Source organism: Pleurodeles waltl, chromosome 8 (assembly GCF_031143425.1).
Source record: "Pleurodeles waltl isolate 20211129_DDA chromosome 8, aPleWal1.hap1.20221129, whole genome shotgun sequence".
In the NCBI taxonomy this organism is placed as follows: domain Eukaryota; kingdom Metazoa; phylum Chordata; class Amphibia; order Caudata; family Salamandridae; genus Pleurodeles; species Pleurodeles waltl.
In genome coordinates, this window is record NC_090447.1 from 1,525,705,637 (window position 1) to 1,525,731,641 (window position 26,005).

General features: G+C 46.8%; 1 protein-coding gene across 2 annotated transcripts in view; it reads right to left on the reverse strand.

The window, feature by feature from the left end:
* The window catches only part of LOC138248903 (zinc finger protein 84-like), a 222,133-nt gene that overhangs the window by 34,187 nt on the left and 161,941 nt on the right, over positions 1 to 26,005 (reverse strand). Inside the window, exon 1 of one of the 2 annotated variants that reach the window (XM_069202883.1) lies at positions 4,387 to 4,449. The exons of the other annotated variant lie outside the window; for it this stretch is intronic. The gene's annotated coding sequence lies outside the window, so the exon portion shown is untranslated. Of the gene's footprint in view, positions 1 to 4,386; positions 4,450 to 26,005 lie in introns of those variants that run through there. 2 annotated transcript variants of the gene reach the window in all.

A 26,005-nucleotide genomic window follows, 5' to 3' on the forward strand; every position in this document is an offset into this window, starting at 1 on the left:
ACATGGGATCTGACTGCCTCATGCCAAAGCCCTTTGAGACTGAATTTCGTCTGCATCCTGGGGTCACTCCAGCAGCACCTCTCAATTGACAATCAAGAAAGTGAAAAGATGAGACCTATCGGAAAGATTTCCATACACATGCAATGGTCATCACATAATTACCTGGCTGCACAATGATTCTCTGAGGGAAGGTATATTTGTGTAAGAACAGATAAAAAAAAAAATCAGACCTGAAAATCAGAAGGGTGGAGTCCCAGCGCCCTTACAGAGAAGCTGCCACTGCCGCACGCCATTATTGTTGTGTCCTGCAAAAATGTTTATTAGCATCCATGCTGTAGATAATGAAAGACGGTACCTGCCCTAAGCATATCATCATCTCATGTCTGGGCACTTCCGCAGCTCACCTCCAATAGAGACCAAGCCAAAACTGGTAGGTACCCACATGCAGGCACGAGAACATATTTTCTTTGAGCAGACTCTGCATACAGGTGAAACACGAAAACAACTGCCGCACACACTATACTTCACTCACAAAGTTTGTACCCATTCAAACACTGGCACCCAAGCCTAAAGTGTCTTATTTCTCATCGATTTTCGCATCAAATCCATGAACAGTTGCAATGACAAACAAGATAAAAATGTAACTGTGGTCCTCGTGTCCATCAAAACACTACCCATAAATACTTGATGAAGTTCAATCCATAGCTCAGCCACAGGGAAAGTGCACTACATCCTTTGAAAACATGCTTTCAAGTTGTCAAGGGCTATAAATGTGCAACTACAATGCCACCCTGGAACAGATAAGACCCTGCCTTGGCTGCACCCTCAGCTCCATTTAGCAGCAGGGCGAGGGGAGTTTCTGTGCACAGTCCGGGTCAGTCTAGCTGCCAAGTTTTCATTTTCCTTATCTGTGACAGTGCCAAATGTTCTGGGTGTGAACATGTGCATTTCAATTCTTTTGTGAGGTGCTAAACAGCAATTAGGAGGTGTGAGCCTTTTATTCCACCCACACAGTTAGATTTAGAAAGAATCGAAATTGACTAAAACAAACTAATACAGAGAACTGCATTCAATCACAACAGACTCTTTCCTTTCGCAAAGCCAGGCAGTACGGCTCTTTCAACCTTATCCATTTTAATGAGATCAACCAAAACAAATACACCTTTATGATAGTAAATAGGGAATTGTGCCAAAGGTAAAACTGCTTAAAAGGGTGCTTTAACGTTAAGGTCACCTTATTAACAAGCTGGTGCTGGCACAGTGTCCCTGTAATCACTGGACACTCCCTCCTTTTATATAGGAGTTGCAGAGTGATAGGGGTCAGCTGCTTACCAGTGCACGGGGCAGCATCTCTACATGGTTCCACTGTGCCGTGTGCCGTCAAGAAAAGATGCCCGATGCCACCAATGGCTTCCAGATCCCTCACTCTTGCATGAAGCCAGCCTGGACGGACTGCACATTTGGGATCCAAATGACTATGGACTGTAGACAGTGAACTAGGGGTGGCGGGAGCAGAAGGTGAGGAGTGATAAATGAGATCACAATGCCGTGCTATAAGGAAGCAGTGCATTGCACATTTAGAAAAGAACAGGACAATGGTGTGGCTGTTTTACAGATCAATGTTTCCTGATGACTGCCGGTCTGGACAGGGCACCCACAGGCGAAGAAGAGGCGAATGACTCATCATAATGACGCAGAGGTCACATAATGACATAATACATACAGTATGATGCCTGGGGCGTCAGAAAAAACGTTCCGAAAAATAACATAAAATTTGCAAAATTATGCTCAGGATTGTTGCTGCAGGTGAAAAGAGTTCTGGTCCCAAGAATAAGTGCCGGTGGCGTCCAGTGACAAAAATCGGCACTGCGCTGCAAGGGTGTAATGCACTTCCTGGATCCTGGCTCAAGGAGCTCAGGAGTAGGTGGAGAGTCCGTATGTTTAATGGCAGCTCAGTGTTGATGCGCCTACATCACTAGTTTCAGGGAGCTGGAAAACAATAAAAGGTGCCAGGATCCACGAGTGGCTGTCTGGGTATTAAAAGGTTCCTCCGAGCCACCTGCAGCAGACTTGATCCAGTGCCACATGTGAAGTGCAACGCCTGCTGAGGACAGGCAGCTGCCAAACTTGTTTTTACCATGAAGCGTTGTGGCGGAAGTACTGTACCAAAGAAGTGAGTCTGATAGCGCTTGCCTCGGGTCACCATAGCAACATCTGAGTGAGTTCACCCAGCCCAGCCAACAGGCTATTAAAATGTGAATTGCCTGGAAGGCATTCTGATGCAGAGCGGCATAGCAGCACACAGTAAGCACTGTGCACAAGCTGTTTTATGACAGCACAGCGCCATGTTGATTCCGCCACTTCATTGAGAAGATATGTAAATGTGCAACAAATGCAATTTAGCACGACACCAGCACTAAAATGTGTTAGTCTAACCCCCCATGTCTGTCAAGTACCATGCAAGACAAGTTAAACTAACTAATTTTGGATAAAAACTCACTGTAGCCGGGCCATGAACTGGGCTCTCACCAATATCTGGGAACTTGAGAAACAATTAGTATAAAAAATGATGGTGCTCCAGTGACATGGTTGGCTACCTTGCAACTCCAAACCTAACCCCTAAAACAGGGATCAATAAACAGTGAATACAGTAAGCTCTGAGCACTCAGAGTTCCAATGTAAATCAATATCCAATCTCAAGATCGTAAGGCTTCTTGTTTCTTTTATTCCAGATCCATCATATATTTCAAACTGCAAGGATGTATTTTACATGACAGTCTTATCGTTGATCTACTGTGTGGTTCATACAGCATCAGTCTGTAGCAAAAACAGCCAAGACGTGTTTCGTCGTATGAAAATAAGCCTTCAATGTCCCGAGAGCTGGAAGTAACAAACTAGGTGAATCTCAAATTGTATCAATCTCCAAAGAGTATCTGTATAACAGTCATCTAGACACCGGACAGGGCTCCACGTTGTAATATCCAGAGAACCTCGCCTACCCCTGTGACCTTAAGCTGTGGGCCTGCTTGTTAGTGCAGGCATCCAATTCCACTGCTGAGTTAGGTCGGTGCTGATCCGCACCCTACAAATATTGAAATATGACCATAAGCAAACTGAAAACCTTGCACCTATGAGTCCCTGATGAGTGGTACTTGGCCGGGTCAGGATGAATGATACCACAGCAGATGAAGCAGGACTGAGGCCCACACAGCTCTTCAGAATACAGCAGGGCCACAGCTTTAGGGCAGTAAGACTGGTGTGACCATTCTGGGTGCTGATCGTGGGCGGGGGTGAGGGGCGTGGGGGGGGGAGCTATTTCTGTTTTCAACAATAGCTTATGATTTAAAAATATCTGCTTCAGAATTCCTTAAGCATTCAGCTAGCAATAAAATGTCTAGATAACTCTGGTAATTAATGTTCCTGCTAGAGAGAGATCGGAGATTTGTCTAGTGGCAGTTTCGACTATTATAAATGTAGCGTAGAGGGTTAATATGCTTGCTGCAAAGCACAGATCTGTATATTATGTGGATAGCTGAGTGGATTTCTACTTTTGTCACAGAGATTCTTTTGTTACCGCAGTTCATAAGATACAACCCTGATATAGAACAGTGACTGATGCAGTGTGTCATCAAAGAGCTGCTTGCAAACAGCATAAAATAGGTTAGGATGCTATGCTTCTCCCCAGTATTTCATTATCTATTCCACATATATATATATTTTTTTTTTTAAAGGGTTCTTTCCGTTAGATATAGATTCTTAATAGTAACGCCAGCCTTCACCTGCGCTTTAAAACAAATAAAATGTGTGTGAGAGAGGGGCCGTAGAGAGATGAGGGGCACTTTTGCCCGGTGGTAGTGAGGGAATCCAAGGAGTAGGTCACAGGGGACTGGGGGTGCAGACACCGGTAAAGCCATGGACTACAGCAGCCCCTTCCCTCCAGCAGGAGGGGAGCTGAGGCCTCACTCTCTGCCCCCAGGAACCTCCTCAGGGAGGCCAAGCTGAGAGGGGGTCTCCCTGGGCCGAGGAGTGGAGGGACAGGTAGGGGAGAGGAGGGACAGGTAGGGGAGAGGAGGGAGAGGAGACACGGGGAGTGGGACAGTCAGACTCCTACCTCCAGAGACACCTGCTCACAGACCCCTCCCCTCACCCGGGGACGGTGAATACGACAGTCCGAGGCCTGAGGGGGTGTCCGGCCTCAGAAGGTGGTGGGAGAGGAGAGGTGAGACAGTGAGAGAGGAGCGGTGAGACAGTGAGAGAAGAGGTGAGACAGTGAGAGAAGAGGTGTGGACAGTGAGAGCAGAGGTGGGACAGTGAGAGCAGAGGTGTGGAAAGTGGGAGAAGAGGTGTGGAAAGTGGGAGAAGAGGTGTGGACAGTCGGGCTCCTACCTCCACAGAGCCCGGGGAGGGGGAAGATCTCAGTCCCAGGCCTGAGGGGGTCTCCGCACAGACACAGGATCCTCCCACCCCTAGAGCTGAAGGAGCCGGAAGAAGAGGCCGGAAGTGACGTCATTCACCGCTGGTGCTGCCTCTGCCCTCGCTGACCCGGAAGCCACGGAGCTGAGAGCCGCTGAAAGAGACAAAGGACCACGAGTGACCCCCACAGGCTGCAGTGACCCCGCGGAGCCTCGAGGCTGAAACATAAACTACAAAGACCCTTAAACAACCCACGGAGGAGCGGAGCAGCGCCGACACCAACCGACGGGTTATTATGGCGTCGAGTCTCCCACCGCCTGTCGCACTGGCAATAAATAAACAATGTATACATTGTGAGAGACAGGCACAGATTTACGCAAAACACGTGGCTCCCTCAGGGCCGCAGAGGACAAGCGCAGGTTCAGCGCAGCGCCCCCGGGCGTCTTTACAGGGCCCTGCGCCACAGCGGCGACTCTTTTTACTCTCATGTGGCACAAGGAGGCACTTTTTGTCGCGGCATGTTTAGAAAATGACGTATCCATTGCGCCATCTTGCCCCCCTTGCGCCACATTATGCTCTGCCAGGCGTAATGTATGCGGGGGGCTCCGGCGTTAAGAGGCCACAAAAATGGCACGGTGAAAACGACAAGATTTCAGTGCACCTTTTTTAGCGTAATTTCTAACGCTTGCTCAAAGCAGGCATTAAAATGACGCACCCATAGAAACCTGTGGGTCTCCTTGCACTTTGCTACTCTAGCGTCAACATTTTGGACGCTAGTGTAGAAATGCACCATAATAGCATCAAAAATGTTGCTGTTATTGTCCTAACGACCGCCATGGTGCGCCGTATTGTACATAGATGCTGTTGTCAGTGGGACAGAGGCAACGCAAGAAAAGTGGCACATCAGTATTAATGCACCACTTTCTTGTAAATATGCCCCTTAGTGTATAGGTCATTAGTTCAGCAATCACTTCATCAATGGATTCCAATGTCTCCACGCAGTGTATCACAGAAAAATGAACCAAGCATCAGGGGTTAGACTAATACGTTTTTGTGCTGGTGCCCCATACAGGCCAATTGACCAGATTCAGATGGAGACTATTTTTTAAGCCTAAAATAGGTTTATTTTGGCTGTCTCCCGTCTGAAATTCCCTCTGCTTCATTAGAATTCAAAAGGGGAAATGTATTTGCCAGATTATTTTTCTAAAATCTGCCACTTTCCTCTTCGAAAATGTTGGCTTATATGCAGCCCTGCCACGTATACCACCCAACACTGGTTAGGCTAACGCATTTTAGTGCTGGTGTTCCATCACTGTACTAAAATGCAATAGTCACGCATTTGCAGAAATGCTGGACACAGTCGGGATCATGAGAGGCTCCACTGCTGCAAGAATAAATAATAACAAAAGTTGGCCTCGCACACGCTTCGGCGCAACTGGCACCATTTCATTTTTGTATAACAGGTTCTACAACTTGCTGTCATCAAGTATCATTTAAATGATCATTTTCAGCGTTTACAATTAGACACTTCAAATTCCTTCAGTATTAATTAGATAAGGATATAACATTTTATAGCATTCACAACAAGAATTTTACTCTTTATTTTCAGCAGCCAATCAAAAAAAGTTTATTCAAACACTACATGTCCCATGAATACCCTCCTTAATCATGTCTAACCGTAGAGCTGCAGCCCTATATATCTCACTAACTGCCGTAACACCTCCCCTTTCTTTGCTCCAGAAGGTAGACAGTTAATCCAAAGTCTCCAACGATATGACTTCCAACCTGGGAAAACACACACAGCCTCCAACGGGAAACTGATAGGAAGAATCGATCCCAGAACATAGCCTTCCTCTTGATATTAAACTGAGAGGATTTTCAAACTTCCATCTTTGTGAATCCAATAACAAAACATGAAAAGCAGTTGAGAAGTATGCTCTTCATTTGTCGTAGTTTCCTATAAGGAGAAATATAGCAAAGCTGTAAACACTCGTCCAATAAGATAATTTCACAAGTCACATTTAGAGGGGGGGAAGCGCTCAACGTATATACATTTAATACAAATTCCGTTATATACTCTTGTACATCGTATTGAAAAACATCTGGGTGGGATGATCCTCGCCAACGTGTCCTTAATAGAATTGAAAATTCTTGTTGCGAATGCTAGAAAAATGTATTTTCTATGTCAGGACTAGAGGCTCCGATTATGCTAGTTTAAAGCTGGCCCATCACCACAGACGCTACAATTATATTTGGTTTATAATAAAAATCCTTCAAAGTTGATTCCGATGACTAATCTGCTGCTTTCTGGATATCTTCTGAGCGAGACCCTTAAGAGAAAGATTTTTGATGCCATTGCTCCTCGAGCTCAGTGAGCACCAATTTTAGATATGTAGATACCTGTCTCTGCTAGGAGACATCTCATCCAGCTAGCCAAATTAGCAGAGGTAACAGGGCGAAATGGTTTCTGCAGAGCTATAAATAGCTGTCCTTTCATGTCTGAATAGAAATCCGCTGTACTTGCCTCGTATGCTTTCAGGCATTGCACTACACAAAGTTTAGGATTAACGGGACAAACTGGATAAGATACTGACCTGGAATTACATTTGGTTCTGAAACCCCTCCGGGAGAGAAAAATTAACTCGCTCACATTGGACATCCTTTTACAGGAAATGAGGCACAAAAGCATGGTCGGTTTGGCTGATCACTGTTTCCTGGAAATATATTTTTTCTCTGGCCAAGAATGTATAATTCTTAAGATTCCACTTGCATCCCATAAAGCAGAATATTTTGGAGGTGGAGGTTTTACTATCCGAATACCTCTTAAAAATGTACACACTATGGGGTGTTCCCCTGCCGGTCTGCCATCTATGAGGCAATGGTCCACCGAAAATGGCTGATCTAAAATTGTGCGCTGACCAATATGCCATGGCTGAAGCTGCCAATGAAGATAGAAAATTTATGATCATACTGCAATCTGTTCCAGAGGGATCTGCACCCCTTGAACAGCACCAATTATACCAATGTCTCCACGGTCATGCATATCTTTTGTGAGTACTTGAAGACCAGGACTTGACTATTGTAGACCTGAGCCTCTCGTGAAAGGCCTGGGAGACTCAATTTTTCCTGAAAACTTCCAGGCCACCAATGAGAGCTGTCCCACTTGTATCAGTGGGTGCAGAAGACCTCACGGATCTACTAGGAGATTCCAGTGACACGGAGGTAGAACCAGATGGGCACACGCTTGTTCCAGTAGGGCTGGAAACCAAGCCTGTGCTCTTCACAGCAGCGTTACTAAGATCACCTCTGCTTTCAGCCATCTCTTTTGAGCCAACACTCTGGGTATCATCACGAATGGACAGAAGGCATAAGTCCAGACGGGTTGCCAGTCTTGGAGAAATGCATTCGCTGCGCAAGCACCCAGGTCTGGCTGCCAACTGAAGTACTTTGAAAGTTGATGGTTCAGGAGAGAGTTAAACAAATCTATCTCGCAAGGACCCCAGCATTGGAGAAGCGCATGGAAGGCTTTCAGGTGAAGCCTTCAGTCGCTGAAATCCTGCAGATGGTGAGAGTGCCAGTCTGCCACGATATTACGCTAGCCTGCAAGATATTCCGCTGTCACTGAAATATGATTCTGAAGACAAAAATGTCAAAAGTCCTTGGCTATCTCCGTCAGAATTTTGGATTTGGTTCGGCCCAGTTTGTTCACATAACAGACTGCCAAAATGCTGTCCATGTGGAGCAAAGGGCAGCATTTTGCTCTCCCTGGGGAAAAACTCAGAATTGCAAATGAACCCACCAGGAGTTCCAAGCAGTTTATATGGCGATTTAAGTCCGTTGTGGACCAACAACCCCCATGAGACTACCGGGAGTCCTGACCGCAACAGGCTCCCCAGCCCCAGCAGCTGGAGTCCGATTCTCTTATCATCTCTGGCGTAGAGCCAAAAATGGCTCTACCATTCCAAGCCTCCACGTGGTCCAACCACCAAGAAATTTCCATCTTGGCTTCTTCTGCTAGGGAGACTTGTTCTGAGTAAGCTAGGCCTTTGTTCAGATGTCGATCTTCAGGCATTGATAAGCCCGATAATGGAGGAGGCCTGGAAATATCACCTGTATGGATGATCCTAGTAGGCATACTAGGCGTGTCTCTTAACAGGTGGGTTCCCTCCATTTTGATGTGGCAGAAAAGTATCCACTGGTTGAATCCTTGAAGATTTAGGACCAGTCTTGAGCCGCCTCCTTTCTTTTCGACAAGGAATATACAGCTTTTGAACCCGTTTGGATGTATGGGGGTAATCTCTATTGCATCTTTTTGTAAGAGCGTTTGTATTTCTGAAGTAATGAAAGTCTAATCTAGATGGAAAAAATACATTGCATGAGGGGGACTGTTTGTAACGGGGTCTCATAGAACTCTAGCTTGAAACCTTGTATAGATTTGAGACCCCACGGGTCTTGCAACACTTTCTGACCGTTTTGTACAAACAGATTTGTCCTTACCCCCCAATGAAACCTCTGATAAGGGAATATTTCTCACTTGTGGAGTTAAATTCTTGGAAAGATCCTTGTGAGCCACTGAATTGCCTATTTTAGAATTGCTCTCTGTAGTGCTGGGTTCTTGAAGGATAGAAGGTGGAGTTGTACTCCTGGTATCGACCTCTACCCTTCTGGTAGTATCCTCTTTGCAGGCCTCAGTGGAATCCCCAGGAGAATGCTCGCCTCCTAAAGCGTTCAACCCTGCTATAAAGTGGTCAAAGATATTCTTAATAGAGCATTGGGCCTTGTCTAGGTTGGTATACGTTGCCACAAATTTAGATATGTCTTTTAGAAAAGGGGTTCCAAAAAGGAAGCCCTGAGCAGTCGGTCCTGACTCGGAAGAGGCCAGTTCGGTCACAATGGTGGGGTTCACCCCTGGGGTGTCTGTTACCCTGTCCGGTAAATCAGGTCTGGGGCACTCAGAGCAAAGGTGGGCTCGTACCTCTTTGTCAAAATATTGGCAAATGTGCGCCTTCACATAGTCCTCTACTTCCTGTGGTAGAACCCATGTGAAGGACCTTAGATGGATAATATCCCCTAGCTCTAAAGTAAGGGGCCTGGCTGTTTACGTGGCACGGTGTGATGCATTTTGCTGTTCTGCTTTCTCGAGTCAGGGCTGTCCCCTCACTCAGAGCTGTGGCTTGAGGAGTTACTGGAATTGTCTGGGTTCAAAGAGGGATCTGAGGTGCACTATAGGCACGCTTGTTTACCAGGGATGCTGCTAGTTTATCAAAAGCATTCGTGTGGGGCCCTTTATTAGGCTTAGGAGTTGGTGTGGTCTTCGACATCCCCTTGCTGCCCTCTAGTAGCCCAGCAGAGGGGGGCAACCAGCCTTGCTGCTGAGTGAAGCCACAAAGGTGGCGCTTTAGAGGAGCAGTTGCTCTCACTAGAACATCATTAACAGCCTGTCCGGTGCATGGACCAGGTTTTGCTCCAGGGACCCAGTAGGGTTCTCATAATAACAGCCTTCCCTATCTTCCCCATATTCCCCATACATTTTGGCTGCGCGCTGCATTCCCACTTGTTTGAAACAGAAAGAGGACGGCGGGACTGAAAGCCCTGTGGTTCTCACTACCTCTCCACTCTATTGAAAGTGAGGGCGGCACACCACCTTACTGGGAGGGAACAAACCACTCCCTAACTGAAGGAAAGATCGTAGATTAACACTGATTCCTATGCGCTAAAAGAGGTGTCCCGGAAAAATGATGAGGTGAAAACGTGCTGTACACGCCTAATGGGGTAGGCACGTGACCTCTGCCGAAAATAAAAAAATAGCTGTGCACCACTCACATTAGTCAATGAGAACGTAACATTAACACAATAATAATATTGTACTCAAGCATATCAATATATCGCATGCAAATAATGGAGGAGTACTTAACTGGCTGTGAAGAAGTAAAGAAAGAGGAGGTGTTGTGGCAGTCTGTGAGATATATAGGGCTGTAGCTCTATGGTTACATATGTGACTAAAGGGGGTTTCATGGGACATGTAGTGTTTGAATAAACTTTGTTGTTATTGGCTGCTGAAAAAAAAGAGTGAAGAAAGAGAAGCATAATCGGAGCCTGTGGTCCTGGCATAGAATCTCTACTGTTAACAGCATAAAACTCGAAAACAAAACTCATACTCTTTGCAACTCTTTTTCTTTACTTTGATGTTGTACACACTTGCCATTTGGGCCCCACTGATATTGTGGCTAGAGGCACCATATAGGCCTTTGTGGTTTTGTGCAGTGTTCACTCTAAGACTCATGTCTTCAATAGACCTCTACGCAAAGTTATTGAGTAACAACACTTCTGAATCCACCCCCACACGCACCCCGAGTACCAGATCTTCCACTTGGCTAAGAAGAGTACCTGTACACTGAGGTGCAGCTGCCAGGGTCATGCGAGCTATGTGCAACATTGCAGGACAGGTCCTGATACGCTGACAGCAAGGGTTAGCATGACCTTGTAAAAACAAGGAGAAACAGAACTGAATCCTGCTTTGCGCAGTGAGGAATAGTTACCTGTATGCTTATAGTGCTAGGAGGTCCCAGCCTGCAGCTGAGAAGACACTGCGAATATGAAAGTAGCCGTTTTTAAAATTGCATTGCAAGCAGTAAAAGTGTCACTCAAACTGACACACATTTGACTGTATAGTGTCACTTAAGTACACTGAAACCATGCAAATGTAACACATAAACACTCTGACAACTTGACAGCTATGTTATGGAGTCCGTATCTTTGCACTAAAATGCATCAGTCATGCACTATAGCTCCGGAACCCTCTATGAAGAAGTAATAAGGATGCATAACAAAAACTGTTACCATCTAGTGTATAAATGACAGGGTCTTTTTGATTTCTTGATCAGTGTTCTTGCTCTCAGGCTGTCAGATTCCCAACTTGACCTACTGTGACTGACAGGATATGATTGGTTATAGCACTTTGTACTATGCACCTTTAGCTTTCCTTAGATTGGAAGACCCTTCTGGTGGGATAGCTTGACCATCCATAGGTTTGGCATGTTGAGTGAATAAGGCCCTCAGTACAACTTCGGCGGTCTTTCACAAAGACCGCCGAAGCTGCGGGCGCCAGTATACCACCACTGCTGGCGGTATAACTGGCTCCCTATTATGACTTTTCCGCTGGGCCAGCGGATGGTAACAGTGTTTCTGTCCGCTGGCCCAGCGGAAAAGTCACATCAACATTGCAGCTGGCACGTAATAGAGCCGGAGGCAATGTTGATGTGCAGCGGGTGCAGTAGCACTCATCGTGCATTTCACTGCCTGAAATTCGGGCAGTGAAATGCGCGATGGGGCTGTGCCTAGGGGCCCCTGCACTGCCCATGCCAAGTGCAGGGGCAGTGCAGGGGCCCGCAGGGGCACCCCATGTACCAGGACTTAGGCGGAGTCGAGTGCAGGGCCACCATGAGTTTGAGGGACCGCTCCCTCAAGGCCTTCGGGTGCATGGCCCAGCACTCGGAGCACGACTTCGAGTCATGGACGCTCTCGAGACACCACAAAAAAACCAATGTGGATCGGTCACCTCCTCGACGTACCAAATATCTCACTACAAGAGTTGACAAAACGGTCGAATTCGGTCAAAAAGAGACCAGGGCAGCTCTCTCCGGATCAGCGTGCGGCATGGAAAGAAAAGAACTGACATCACTATGTGAAGACAGCAGCTATGTACTACTCCCAACGTCATCATGGCGACTACGACACCTGTGGATTCGACCGATGCCACCTACCGACGCGCAAGGTTATTGCTCGAAGACAAATCTCCAGATCCAGTCTGACGCCTGGGGGAAATTCTAAGCTGAGGAATCTGCAACTAGAAGTCTGTATCAGATATACTTGACAGGTCTCATTTTGGAATAGTCATTTGTTTTGTATTTGTATGTGGCTTTCTTTTGCACAAAACATAGTTACATGGAAAAAATTACTCGACAAACATTATAGTGCACATAATACTTACCTAGATCATACTTCAATTAAATGTCTAATTATTATGTGGAATGTGCTGTTTCTAGCGATGAAAGCCTTCTTTTCCAGATGGTTGTCACAATGAGGAAAATAGCCTTATAGTCCCTCTCAGCTGCTGCTGCTCTTGGCGACACAGCCATGGCCATTAAGCACAGGCTTCTGTCAGCTGTGCTAGTAAGGTTCATCCCCTCCTAGCTTGGTCAGCTGCTTCTGACCCTGTCCCTTCTGCCCAACACTGTATGCTAGCCATCCATCTACAGCCAAAGACAGATGCTTGGTGTCAGCTTTATGGGAGTCAGGCAGATGCTGTCTCAGCTCCACGACACCATCGTCCATGAAAGGATCTATCATTAAACTACTGCACAATGTCTTACAGGTAAGGCTCCCAGTTTGCCATTTTTACATATGTGCACACGTGGAAAACAGTTTCCTGTCTACATTTACTTTTCAATTTAGAAATATGATATAAAAATAAAGAAATGTGACAGAAAAAACTCAAACAGAAATTGGATCTTGTGAGGATATCTCCATGCTGTCAATCATCACTGATAGCTGAACATCTGTGACAGTGGCATCTGGAGTTAGAAAATGGTTTGTAATAAAATCTAAATAGTACAGAAGTGCACATGCCAGTGCTAAAATGCTAATATAGTTAGATGAGTGTATTGTTTTACTATATATGACTCCTTAGCACAGTAAAGCCGAAAAACACAGAAGCATTAGTGGACTTTCATTGAATATCATTTGTTACTTTGCCGACCATTACATCGGGAGTACCTTTATATCACATGCCTGCACATCTCAGTCCTTTACTTCGCAGGTAAGTATTACTTTTTATACTTTTTTATTTAATCTATTCATAGTAATATTAAGTTATAATGTAATTCCCTCTCTACCCATCCCTGAACTCTAAAACTACTCACTACACCTATACACTACACATCCCTAAAGCCTAAAACCTCTCACTACCCCTATTCACTCCCCATCCTGAAGACTAAAAATTCATTACTACCCTTACACACTTTCCATCCCTGAGGACTAAAAATGTATTACTACTCCTACAAACTACACATCCCTGAGGACTAAAACTCCTACTGCCTCTATTTACTATCCCATCGGAACCCTAAAACCCTATAATACATCTATAAACTACTCAGAGGAGACCTAAAAACTCTACAGCTACTCCTAAACACTACCCATTCTTGAACCCTATGAATTCCTTACTGCCCCTAAACAAAACAAAACCTGAAGCATTAAAACACCTTACTACCCCTATACACTACCATTCCCTGAACACTCCTGTGTGCAGCTCGGTGACGCAGTTCAGCACCACGTTGGCCCTGTACCGTCCCAGACATGACAAAGCAGAGCCACATATACAAGTGCGACCCCTGCACACTGAGGTCAGTTTCTTATTTCTCCCTTTACACGCCGTCATACACGGAATGTGAACGATTGTTGGTACCTGTAGGAAAGTACCATCTTGCCTGGCATGTTACCCCCATTTTTCACTGTATATATGTTGTTTTAGTCGTATGTGTCACTGGGACCCTGCTAACCCAGGGCCCCAGTGCTCATAAGTGTGCCTGAATGTGTTACCTGTGTAGTGACTAACTGTCTCACTGAGGCTCTGCTAATCAGAACCTCAGTGGTTATGCTCTCTCATTTCTTTCCAAATTGTCACTAACAGGCTAGTGACCATTTTACCAATTTACATTGGCTAACTGGAACACCCTTATAATTCCCTAGTATATGGTACTGAGGTACCCAGGGTATTGGGGTTCCAGGAGATCCCTATGGGCTGCAGCATTTCTTTTGCCACCCATAGGGAGCTCTGACAATTCTTACACAGGCCTGCCACTGCAGCCTGAGTGAAATAACGTCCACGTTATTTCACAGCCATTTTACACTGCACTTAAGTAACTTATAAGTCACCTATATGTCTAACCTTTACCTGGTAAAGGTTAGGTGCAAAGTTACTTAGTGTGAGGGCACCCTGGCACTAGCCAAGGTGCCCCCACATTGTTCAGAGCCAATTCCCTGAACTTTGTGAGTGCGGGGACACCATTACACGTGTGCACTACATATAGGTCACTACCTATATGTAGCTTCACAATGGTAACTCCGAATATGGCCATGTAACATGTCTATGATCATGGAATTGCCCCCTCTATGCCATCCTGGCATAGTTGGCACAATCCCATGATCCCAGGGGTCTGTAGCACAGACCCTGGTACTGCCAAACTGCCCTTCCTGGGGTTTCACTGCAGCTGCTGCTGCTGCCAACCCCTCAGACAGGCATCTGCCCTCCTGGGGTCCAGCCAGGCCTGGCCCAGGATGGCAGAACAAAGAACTTCCTCTGAGAGAGGGTGTGACACCCTCTCCCTTTGGAAAATGGTGTGAAGGCAGGGGAGGAGTAGCCTCCCCCAGCCTCTGGAAATGCTTTGTTGGGCACAGATGTGCCCAATTCTGCATAAGCCAGTCTACACCGGTTCATGGGACCCCTTAGCCCTGCTCTGGCGCGAAACTGGACAAAGGAAAGGGGAGTGACCACTCCCCTGACATGCACCTCCCCTGGGAGGTGTCCAGAGCTCCTCCAGTGTGCTCCAGACCTCTGCCATCTTGGAAACAGAGGTGCTGCTGGCACACTGGACTGTTCTGAGTGGCCAGTGCCACCAGGTGACGTCAGAGACTCCTTGTGATAGGCTCCTTCAGGTGTTGCTAGCCTATCCTCTCTCCTAGGTAGCCAAACCCTCTTTTCTGGCTATTTAGGGTCTCTGTCTCTGGGGAAACTTTAGATAACGAATGCAAGAGCTCAGCCGAGTTCCTCTGCATCTCTCTCTTCACCTTCTACAAAGGAATCGACTGCTGACCGCGCTGGAAGCCTGCAAAACTGCGACATAGTAGCAAAGACGACTACTGCAACTCTGTAACGCTGATCCTGCCGCCTTCTCGACTGTTTTCCTGGTGGTGCATGCTGTGGGGGTAGTCTGCCTCCTCTCTGCACTAGAAGCTCCGAAGAAATCTCCCGTGGGTCGACGGAATCTTCCCCCTGCAACCGCAGGCACCAAAAAGCTGCATTACCGGTCCCTTGGGTCTCCTCTCAGCACGACGAGCGAGGTCCCTCGAATCCAGCAACTCTGTCCAAGTGGCCCCCACAGTCCAGTGACTCTTCAGTCCAAGTTTGGTGGAGGTAAGTCCTTGCCTCACCTCGCTAGACTGCATTGCTGGGAACCGCGACTTTTGCAGCTACTCCGGCCTCCGTGCACTTCCGGCGGAAATCCTTTGTGCACAGTCCAGCCTGGGTCCACGGCACTCTAACCTGCATTGCACGACCTCCTAAGTTGTTCTCCGGCGACGTGGGACTTCTTTGTGCGACTTCGGGTGAGCACCGTTTCACGCATCCTCGTAGTGCCTGTTTCTGGCACTTCTCCGGGTGCTACCTGCTGCTGAGAGTGCTCCTTGTCTTGCTCGACGTCCCCTCTCTCTCCTGGTCCAATTTGCGACCTCCTGGTCCCTCCAGGGCCACAGCAGCGTCCAAAAACGCTAACCGCACGATTTGCAGCTGGCAAGGCTTGTTGGCGTTCTTTCGGCGGGAAAACACTTCTGCACGACTCTCCACGGCGAGAGGGATCCGTCCACCAAAGGGGAAGTCTCTAGCCCTTTTCGTTCCTGCAGAAACCGCAGCTTCTTCTGTCCAGTAGAAGCTTCTTTGCACCCGCAGCTGGCATTTCCTGGGCATCTGCCCATCTCCGACTTGCTTGTGACTTTTGGACTTGGTCCCCTTGTTCCACAGGTACCCTAGATTGGAAATCCACAGTTGTTGCATTGTTGGTTTGTGTCTTTCCTGCATTATTCCTCTAACACAACTTCTTTGTCCTTAGGGGAACTTTAGTGCACTTTGCACTCACTTTTCAGGGTCTTGGGGAGGGTTATTTTTCTAACTCTCACTATTTTCTAATAGTCCCAGCGACCCTCTACAAGGTCACATAGGTTTGGGGTCCATTCGTGGTTCGCATTCCACTTTTGGAGTATATGGTTTGTGTTGCCCCTATCCCTATGTTTCCCCATTGCATCCTATTGTAACTGTACATTGTTTGCACTGTTTTCTAAGACTATACTGCATATTTTTGCTATTGTGTATATATATCTTGTGTATATTTCCTATCCTCTCACTGAGGGTACACTCTAAGATACTTTGGCATATTGTCATAAAAATAAAGTACCTTTATTTTTAGTATAACTGTGTATTGTGTTTTCTTATGATATTGTGCATATGACACTAGGTGGTACTGTAGTAGCTTCACACGTCTCCTAGTTCAGCCTAAGCTGCTCTGCTAAGCTACCATTATCTATCAGCCTAAGCTGCTAGACACCCTATACACTAATAAGGGATAACTGGGCCTGGTGCAAGGTGCAAGTACCCCTTGGTACTCACTACAAGCCAGTCCAGCCTCCTACATTGGTTGTGCAGCGGTGGGATAAGTGCTTTGAGACTACTTACCACTCTTGTCATTGTACTTTTCATAAGAGAAAAATATACAAAACAAGGTCAGTGTATATACACATAGCCAAAAAGTTTTGCATTTCCTCTTTTCACTCTTTTCTAAGTGCTTAAAAGTACTTCTAACTTTCTAAAAAGTTCTAAAAAGTTTAAAAAGTTTTTTTCTCTGTCTTTCTAAAAGCTCTGACAAACTTTTTTCTCTTTTTCTATCACTTTAACTCTCTCTAAAAATGTCTGGCACAGGCCAAAATGTTGATCTGTCCAAACTTGCATATGATCACCTTAGCTGGAAAGGAGCAAGGAGTCTCTGCATAGAGAGAGGTTTGAGTGTAGGGAAGAATCCTTCCTTGGAACTGTTACTTAACATGCTTAGAGAACAAGATAAGGCTATAGGTGCCCCATCTGTTGAAAAAGTACCTAATAGTTCCCAATCTGATTCAGGGACTCCCCCAGGAAAAGATTCAGGAAAAAAACTTCCTAGCCTGCCCATTACTAGACAGTCTAGCATAGTTGGTAATGATGATGAGCCACACCATACAAATAGTGTTGTCTCACATCATAGCAAAAGCATGTATTCTCACCATACTGGTAGTAATGTTTCTGTTAGCCAAGCTGTTAGGGTGGCTTCTGTAAGGGACAGGTCTCCTTCTGTTCATTCCCATCATACCTCTGTATCTAGGAATGTCCCTCCCACCAACCCTGATGACAGAATGTTAGAGAGGGAACTCAATAAGTTGAGGGTGGAACAAACCAGACTGAAGCTTAAAAAGCAACAGCTGGATTTGGATAGACAGTCTTTTGAACTAGAGAAGGAAAGACAGAAGTTGGGTTTAGAAACCCATGGTGGCAGCAGCAGTATTCCCCATAGTCATCCTGCAAAAGAGCATGATTCCAGGAATCTGCACAAGATAGTTACCCCTTATAAGGAGGGGGATGACATTAACAAGTGGTTTGCTGCACTTGAGAGGGCCTGTGTTGTACAGGATGTCCCTCAAAGGCAGTGGGCTGCTATCCTATGGCTATCATTTAGTGGAAAAGGTAGGGATAGGCTCCTTACTGTGAAAGAAAATGATGCTAATAATTTCCAAGTTCTTAAGAATGCACTCCTGGATGGTTATGGCTTAACCACTGAACAATACAGGATAAAGTTCAGAGAGACCAAAAAGGAGTCTTCACAAGACTGGGTTGATTTCATTGACCATTCAGTGAAGGCCTTGGAGGGGTGGTTACATGGCAGTAAAGTTACTGATTATGACAGCCTGTATAACTTGATCCTGAGAGAGCATATTCTTAATAATTGTGTGTCTGATTTGTTGCACCAGTACTTGGTGGACTCTGATCTGACCTCTCCCCAATAATTGGGAAAGAAGGCAGACAAATGGGTCAGAACAAGGGTGAACAGAAAAGTTCATACAGGGGGTGACAAAGATGGCAACAAAAAGAAGGATGGTAAGTCTTCTGACAAGGGTGGGGACAAATCTAAAAATGAGTCTTCATCAGGCCCACAAAAACACTCTGGTGGGGGTGGTGGGCCCAAATCCTCTTTTAATCAGAACAAGGAAAAGAAACCATGGTGCTATTTATGTAAAATAAAAGGCCATTGGACAACAGATCCCAGTTGTCCAAAGAAAAGCACCAATGCTCCTACCACTACAACCCCTACTGCTACCCCTAGTGTCCCTACTAATAGCAGTGGTGGTGGGAGCAAACCTACTAATAGCCAATCCAAGGGAGTAGCTGGGCTCACTATTGGTAACTTAGTTGGGGTTGGCCTTGTTAGGGAGGCCACAGAGGCTGTGTTAGTCTCTGAGGGGGCTATTGATTTAGCCACCTTAGTTGCTTGTCCCCTTAATATGGATAACTACAAGCAGCTACCCCTAATAAATGGTGTTGAGGTTCAGGCCTACAGGGACACTGGTGCCAGTGTGACTATGGTCATAGAGAAACTGGTCCACCCTGAACAACACCTACTTGGACACCAGTACCAAGTAACCGATGCTCACAACAACACACTTAGCCACCCCATGGCTGTTGTTAATCTCAACTGGGGGGGGGGGGTTACTGGTCCAAAGAAAGTTGTGGTAGCCACAGATTTACCTGTAGACTGTCTACTAGGAAATGATTTGGAGACATCAGCTTGGTCAGATGTGGAGTTGGAGGCCCATGCAGCAATGCTGGGCATCCCAGAGCATATTTTTGCTTTGACAAGGGCTCAGGCCAAAAAGCAAAAAGGACAGGGAAGCTTGGATCCTGGAACAATGGACCAAGTGCTCCCTAAAGCTAGGGCTAGTAGAAGCAAACCACTTCCTACTATCCCTCCCTCTACAGTGGATTCAACTTCTGAGGAAGAAGAATTCCCTCCCTGTGCAGAACCTACACCAGAGGAGCTGGAAGCAGACACTGCTGAGCTTTTGGGTGAAGGGGGGCCTGCCAGAGAGGAGCTGAGTGTGGCACAGCAAACCTGTCCCACATTAGAGGGTCTCAGACAGCAAGCTGTCAAACAGGCTAATGGGGATGTCAGTGACTCTCACAGAGTTTACTGGGAGTACAACCTCTTGTACACTGAGCATAGGGATCCTAAACCTGGAGCTGCCAGGAGATTAGTGATTCCTCAGGAGTACAGAAAGTTCCTCCTAACCCTGGCACATGACATTCCCCTGGCTGGGCATCTAGGACAAATGAAAACTTGGGACAGGCTTGTTCCCCTGTTTCATTGGCCTAGAATGTCTGAGGACACAAAGGAATTTTGTAAGTCCTGTGAAACCTGTCAAGCCAGTGGCAAGACAGGTGGCACCCCAAAGGCACCCCTTATTCCACTGCCTGTGGTTGGGGTACCCTTTGAAAGGGTAGGGGTTGACATAGTTGGCCCCCTTGACCCTCCTACTGCTTCAGGCAATAGGTTTATCTTGGTGGTAGTGGACCATGCCACAAGATATCCTGAAGCTATTCCTTTAAGGACCACTACAGCACCTGCAGTGGCAAAGGCCCTCCTGGGAATATTTTCCAGGGTGGGCTTCCCAAAGGAAGTGGTATCAGACAGGGGAAGCAATTTCATGTCTGCATACTTAAAGGCCATGTGGAAGGAGTGTGGTGTAACGTACAAGTTCACAACACCCTATCATCCACAAACAAATGGACTGGTGGAGAGATTTAATAAAACTCTCAAAGGCATGATTATGGGTCTCCCTGAAAAACTCCGCAGGAGATGGGATATCCTTCTACCATGCCTCCTTTTTGCCTACAGGGAGGTACCTCAGAAAGGAGTGGGCTTCAGCCCCTTTGAACTTCTTTTTGGACACCCTGTTAGGGGTCCACTCACACTTGTAAAGGAGGGTTGGGAACAACCTTTAAAAGCTCCTAAGCAGGATATTGTGGATTATGTACTTGGCCTCAGATCAAGAATGGCTGAGTACATGAAAAAGGCCAGTAAAAACCTTCAGGCCAGCCAAGAGCTCCAGAAGCAATGGCATGATCAGAAGGCTGTTTTGGTTCAGTACCAACCAGGGCAGAAAGTGTGGGTCTTGGAGCCTGTGGCCCCAAGAGCACTCCAAGATAAATGGAGTGGACCCCACACAATTGTTGAGAAAAAGGGAGAAGTCACCTATTTAGTTGACTTAGGCACTGCAAGGAGTCCCCTTAGGGTACTCCACGTAAACCGCCTGAAACCCTACTATGACAGGGCTGATCTCACCCTGCTCATGGCAACAGATGAGGGACAGGAAGAAGACAGTGATCCTCTACCTGATCTCTTCTCTTCCACAGAACAAGATGCTCTTGTGGAAGGTGTAGTTTTGGCTGAGTGTCTTACTGCTGAGCAGAAAGACCATTGCATAAATCTCCTAGATCAATTCTCTGAACTCTTCTCTACTGTGCCAGGTACCACTTCTTGGTGTGAGCACACTATAGATACTGGAGACAGTTTACCTGTCAAAAGTAAGATCTATAGGCAGCCTGACCATGTCAGGGACTGCATAAAGCAAGAGGTCCAGAAAATGTTAGAACTAGGAGTGGTTGAGCACTCTGAAAGTCCATGGGCTTCTCCTGTGGTACTTGTACCAAAACCCCATTCCAAAGATGGAAAGAAGGAAATGCGGTTTTGTGTAGACTATAGAGGTCTCAACTTGGTAACCAAAACTGATGCTCACCCTATACCCAGGGCAGATGAGCTCATAGATACACTGGCATCTGCCAAGTATCTAAGCACTTTTGATTTGACTGCAGGGTATTGGCAGATCAAATTGTCAGAAGATGCTAAACCTAAGACTGCATTTTCTACCATTGGAGGACATTACCAGTTTACTGTAATGCCTTTTGGTTTGAAAAATGCACCTGCCACTTTTCAAAGGTTGGTGAACACAGTCCTGCAAGGGCTGGAAGCTTTCAGTGCAGCATATTTGGACGATATAGCTGTCTTTAGCTCCAGCTGGGATGATCACCTGGTCCACCTATGGAAAGTTTTGGAGGCCCTGCAAAAGGCAGGCCTCACTATCAAGGCTTCAAAGTGCCAGATAGGGAAGGGTAAGGTGGTTTATCTGGGACACCTTGTTGGTGGGGAACAGATTGCACCACTACAGGGGAAAATCCAAACAATTATTGATTGGATTCCCCCTACCACTCAGACTCAGGTGAGAGCCTTCCTAGGCCTCAGTGGGTATTACAGGAGGTTCATTAAGAACTATGGCTCCATTGCAGCCCCTCTTAGTGACCTCACATCCAAGAAGATGCCTAAAAAGGTATTATGGACAGCAAACTGTCAGAAAGCTTTTGAGGAGCTGAAGCAGGCCATGTGCTCTGCACCTGTCCTGAAAAGCCCTTGTTACTCTAAAAAATTCTATGTCCAAACTGATGCATCTGAATTAGGAGTAGGGGCAGTCCTATCACAACTTAATTCTGAGGGCCAGGATCAACCTTGCTTTTATTAGTAGGAGGTTGACCCCTAGAGAAAAGCGTTGGTCTGCCATTGAGAGGGAGGCCTTTGCTGTGGTCTGGGCTCTGAAGAAGTTGAGGCCATACCTGTTTGGCACTCACTTCATTGTTCAGACAGACCACAAACCTCTACTTTGGCTAAAGCAAATGAAAGGTGAAAATCCTAAATTGTTGAGGTGGTCCATATCCCTACAGGGAATGGACTATACAGTGGAACATAGACCTGGGAGTAGCCACTCCAATGCAGATGGACTCTCCAGATATTTCCACTTAGACAATGAAGACTCATCAGGTCATGGCTAGTCTTATTGTCCTTCGTTTGGGGGGGGGGGGGGTTGTGTAGGAAAGTACCATCTTGCCTGGCATGTTACCCCCATTTTTCACTGTATATATGTTGTTTTAGTCGTATGTGTCACTGGGACCCTGGTAACCCAAGGCCCCAGTGCTCATAAGTGTGCCTGAATGTGTTACCTGTGTAGTGACTAACTGTTTCACTGAGGCTCTGCTAATCAGAACCTCAGTGGTTATGCTCTCTCATTTCTTTCCAAATTGTCACTAACAGGCTAGTGACCATTTTAACAATTTACATTGGCTAACTGGAACACCCTTATAATTCCCTAGTATATGGTACTGAGGTACCCAGGGTATTGGGGTTCCAGGAGATCCCTATGGGCTGCAGCATTTCTTTTGCCACCCATAGGGAGCTCTGACAATTCTTACACAGGCCTGCCACTGCAGCCTGAGTGAAATAACGTCCACGTTATTTCACAGCCATTTTACACTGCACTTAAGTAACTTATAAGTCACCTATATGTCTAACCTTTACCTGGTAAAGGTTAGGTGCAAAGTTACTTAGTGTGAGGGCACCCTGGCACTAGCCAAGGTGCCCCCACATTGTTCAGAGCCAATTCCCTGAACTTTGTGAGTGCGGGGACACCATTACACGCGTGCACTACATATAGGTCACTACCTATATGTAGCTTCACAATGGTAACTCCGAATATGGCCATGTAACATGTCTATGATCATGGAATTGCCCCCTCTATGCCATCCTGGCATAGTTGGCACAATCCCATGATCCCAGTGGTCTGTAGCACAGACCCTGGTACTGCCAAACTGCCCTTCCTGGGGTTTCACTGCAGCTGCTGCTGCTGCCAACCCACCCCTCAGACAGGCATGTGCCCTCCTGGGGTCCAGCCAGGCCTGGCCCAGGATGGCAGAACAAAGAACTTCCTCTGAGAGAGGGTGTGACACCCTCTCCCTTTGGAAAATGGTGTGAAGGCAGGGGAGGAGTAGCCTCCCCCAGCCTCTGGAAATGCTTTGTTGGGCACAGATGTGCCAAATTCTACATAAGCCAGTCTACACCGGTTCAGGGGACCCCTTAGCCCTGCTCTGGCGCGAAACTGGACAAAGGAAAGGAGAGTGACCACTCCCCTGACCTGCACCTCCCCTGGGAGGTGTCCAGAGCTCCTCCAGTGTGCTCCAGACCTCTGCCATCTTGGAAACAGATGTGCTGCTGGCACACTGGACTGCTCTGAGTGGCCAGTGCCACCAGGTGACGTCAGAGACTCCTTGTGATAGGCTCCTTCAGGTGTTGCTAGCCTATCCTCTCTCCTAGGTAGCCAAACCCTCTTTTTTGGCTATTTAGGGTCTCTGTCTCTGGGGAAACTTTAGATAACGAATGCAAGAGCTCAGCCGAGTTCCTCTGCATCTCTCTCTTCACCTTCTACCAAGGAATCGACTGCTGACCGCGCTGGAAGCCTGCAAAACTGCAACATAGTAGCAAAGACGACTACTGCAACTCTGTAACGCTGATCCTGCCGCCTTCTCAACTGTTTTCCTGGTGGTGCATGCTGTGGGGGTAGTCTGCCTCCTCTCTGCACTAGAAGCTCCGAAGAAATCTCCCGTGGGTCGACGGAATCTTCCCCCTGCAACCGCAGGCACCAAAAAGCTGCATTACCGGTCCCTTGGGTCTCCTCTCAGCACGACGAGCGAGGTCCCTCGAATCCAGCAACTCTGTCCAAGTGGCCCCCACAGTCCAGTGACTCTTCAGTCCAAGTTTGGTGGAGGTAAGTCCTTGCCTCACCTCGCTAGACTGCATTGCTGGGAACCGCGACTTTTGCAGCTACTCCGGCCTCCGTGCACTTCCGGCGGAAATCCTTTGTGCACAGTCCAGCCTGGGTCCACGGCACTCTAACCTGCATTGCACGACCTCCTAAGTTGTTCTCCGGCGACGTGGGACTTCTTTGTGCGACTTCGGGTGAGCACCGGTTCACGCATCCTCGTAGTGCCTGTTTCTGGCACTTCTCCGGGTGCTACCTGCTGCTGAGAGGGCTCCTTGTCTTGCTCGACGTCCCCTCTCTCTCCTGGTCCAATTTGCGACCTCCTGGTCCCTCCAGGGCCACAGCAGCGTCCAAAACCGCTAACCGCACGATTTGCAGCTAGCAAGGCTTGTTGGCGTTCTTTCGGCGGGAAAACACTTCTGCATGACTCTCCACGGCGAGAGGGATCCGTCCACCAAAGGGGAAGTCTCTAGCCCTTTTCGTTCCTGCAGAAACCGCAGCTTCTTCTGTCCAGTAGAAGCTTCTTTGCACCCGCAGCTGGCATTTCCTGGGCATCTGCCCATCTCCGACTTGCTTGTGACTTTTGGACTTGGTCCCCTTGTTCCACAGGTACCCTAGATTGGAAATCCACAGTTGTTGCATTGTTGGTTTGTGTCTTTCCTGCATTATTCCTCTAACACGACTTCTTTGTCCTTAGGGGAACTTTAGTGCACTTTGCACTCACTTTTCAGGGTCTTGGGGAGGGTTATTTTTCTAACTCTCACTATTTTCTAATAGTCCCAGCGACCCTCTACAAGGTCACATAGGTTTGGGGTCCATTCGTGGTTCGCCTTCCTCTTTCGGAGTATATGGTTTGTGTTGCCCCTATCCCTATGTTTCCCCATTGCATCCTATTGTAACTATACATTGTTTGCACTGTTTTCTAAGACTATACTGCATATTTTTGCTATTGTGTATATATATCTTGTGTATATTTCCTATCCTCTCACTGAGGGTAATCTCTAAGATACTTTGGCATATTGTCATAAAAATAAAGTACCTTTATTTTTAGTATAACTGTGTATTGTGTTTTCTTATGATATTGTGCATATGACACTAGGTGGTACTGTAGTAGCTTCACACGTCTCCTAGTTCAGCCTAAGCTGCTCTGCTAAGCTACCATTATCTATCAGCCTGAGCTGCTAGACACCCTATACACTAATAAGGGATAACTGGGCCTGGTGCAAGGTGCAAGTACCCCTTGGTACTCACTACAAGCCAGTCCAGCCTCCTACAGTACCAGTGTGCGGATTCCTAAATTGGGATCTTTTTATCTTCTTAAAAGAGGTCACGCCAAAGATCAGGGAAGTGGGACGACGGTGAGGAATCTGCAATTAGATAAAGTTGACGCGTAGGCTCTCATTATCCTAATGAGATTACTGGATTTTGAGCAGCAAGACTGTGCACAGTGTGGGGGACTGAGTCTGACACACAGTGGATGACGCTTGTCACTCCAAATCCGGGTTTTGCTCCGGCTAGCTAGCAGTGCCTCATCTCTCCCAAATGGTAGAGATGGTTGGGCAGCCGAGCACATTACATATAGGTACTTCTCAGGGAAGTCGCGGTCACTCAGGTCACAACCGGTTGTCTCGTACACAGTGCGGTCTCATACATAAATGACAATAAAGGCAGTGTAAGTTTTAAAGATTGGTTTAATAAAACAACTGCATTTTGGATAGCAAAGCGTGAGCTGCAATAACCAGAACTACACAACACAGTAATATTAAAATAGTAACGATGAGAGTGAAACACAAAAATAAGGCTATCATAGTGCCGCTAGAGTATTCTCTCTCTAAGTTATATTTCGAGCACAGCATGTTAAGCTCTAAGCCTGCTTTTCAGGTTTCCCCGGGAGGACTTCGACCCTTATACCTGAGCAAAGGCCTGTAATCTGCGTCAGCATCTGCAACGAGGCATTCAGCATACAGTTGTGGTTCCCTGGCTGCAATCTCCCTCTTGACGTGTACTAGGACTTGAAAGTGTTTTTATAACTAACACAGTACATGTTCTAAGAAAATGTCCCTACGTAAGGATGTGTATTTTCTGCAAATGTTGGAGACTA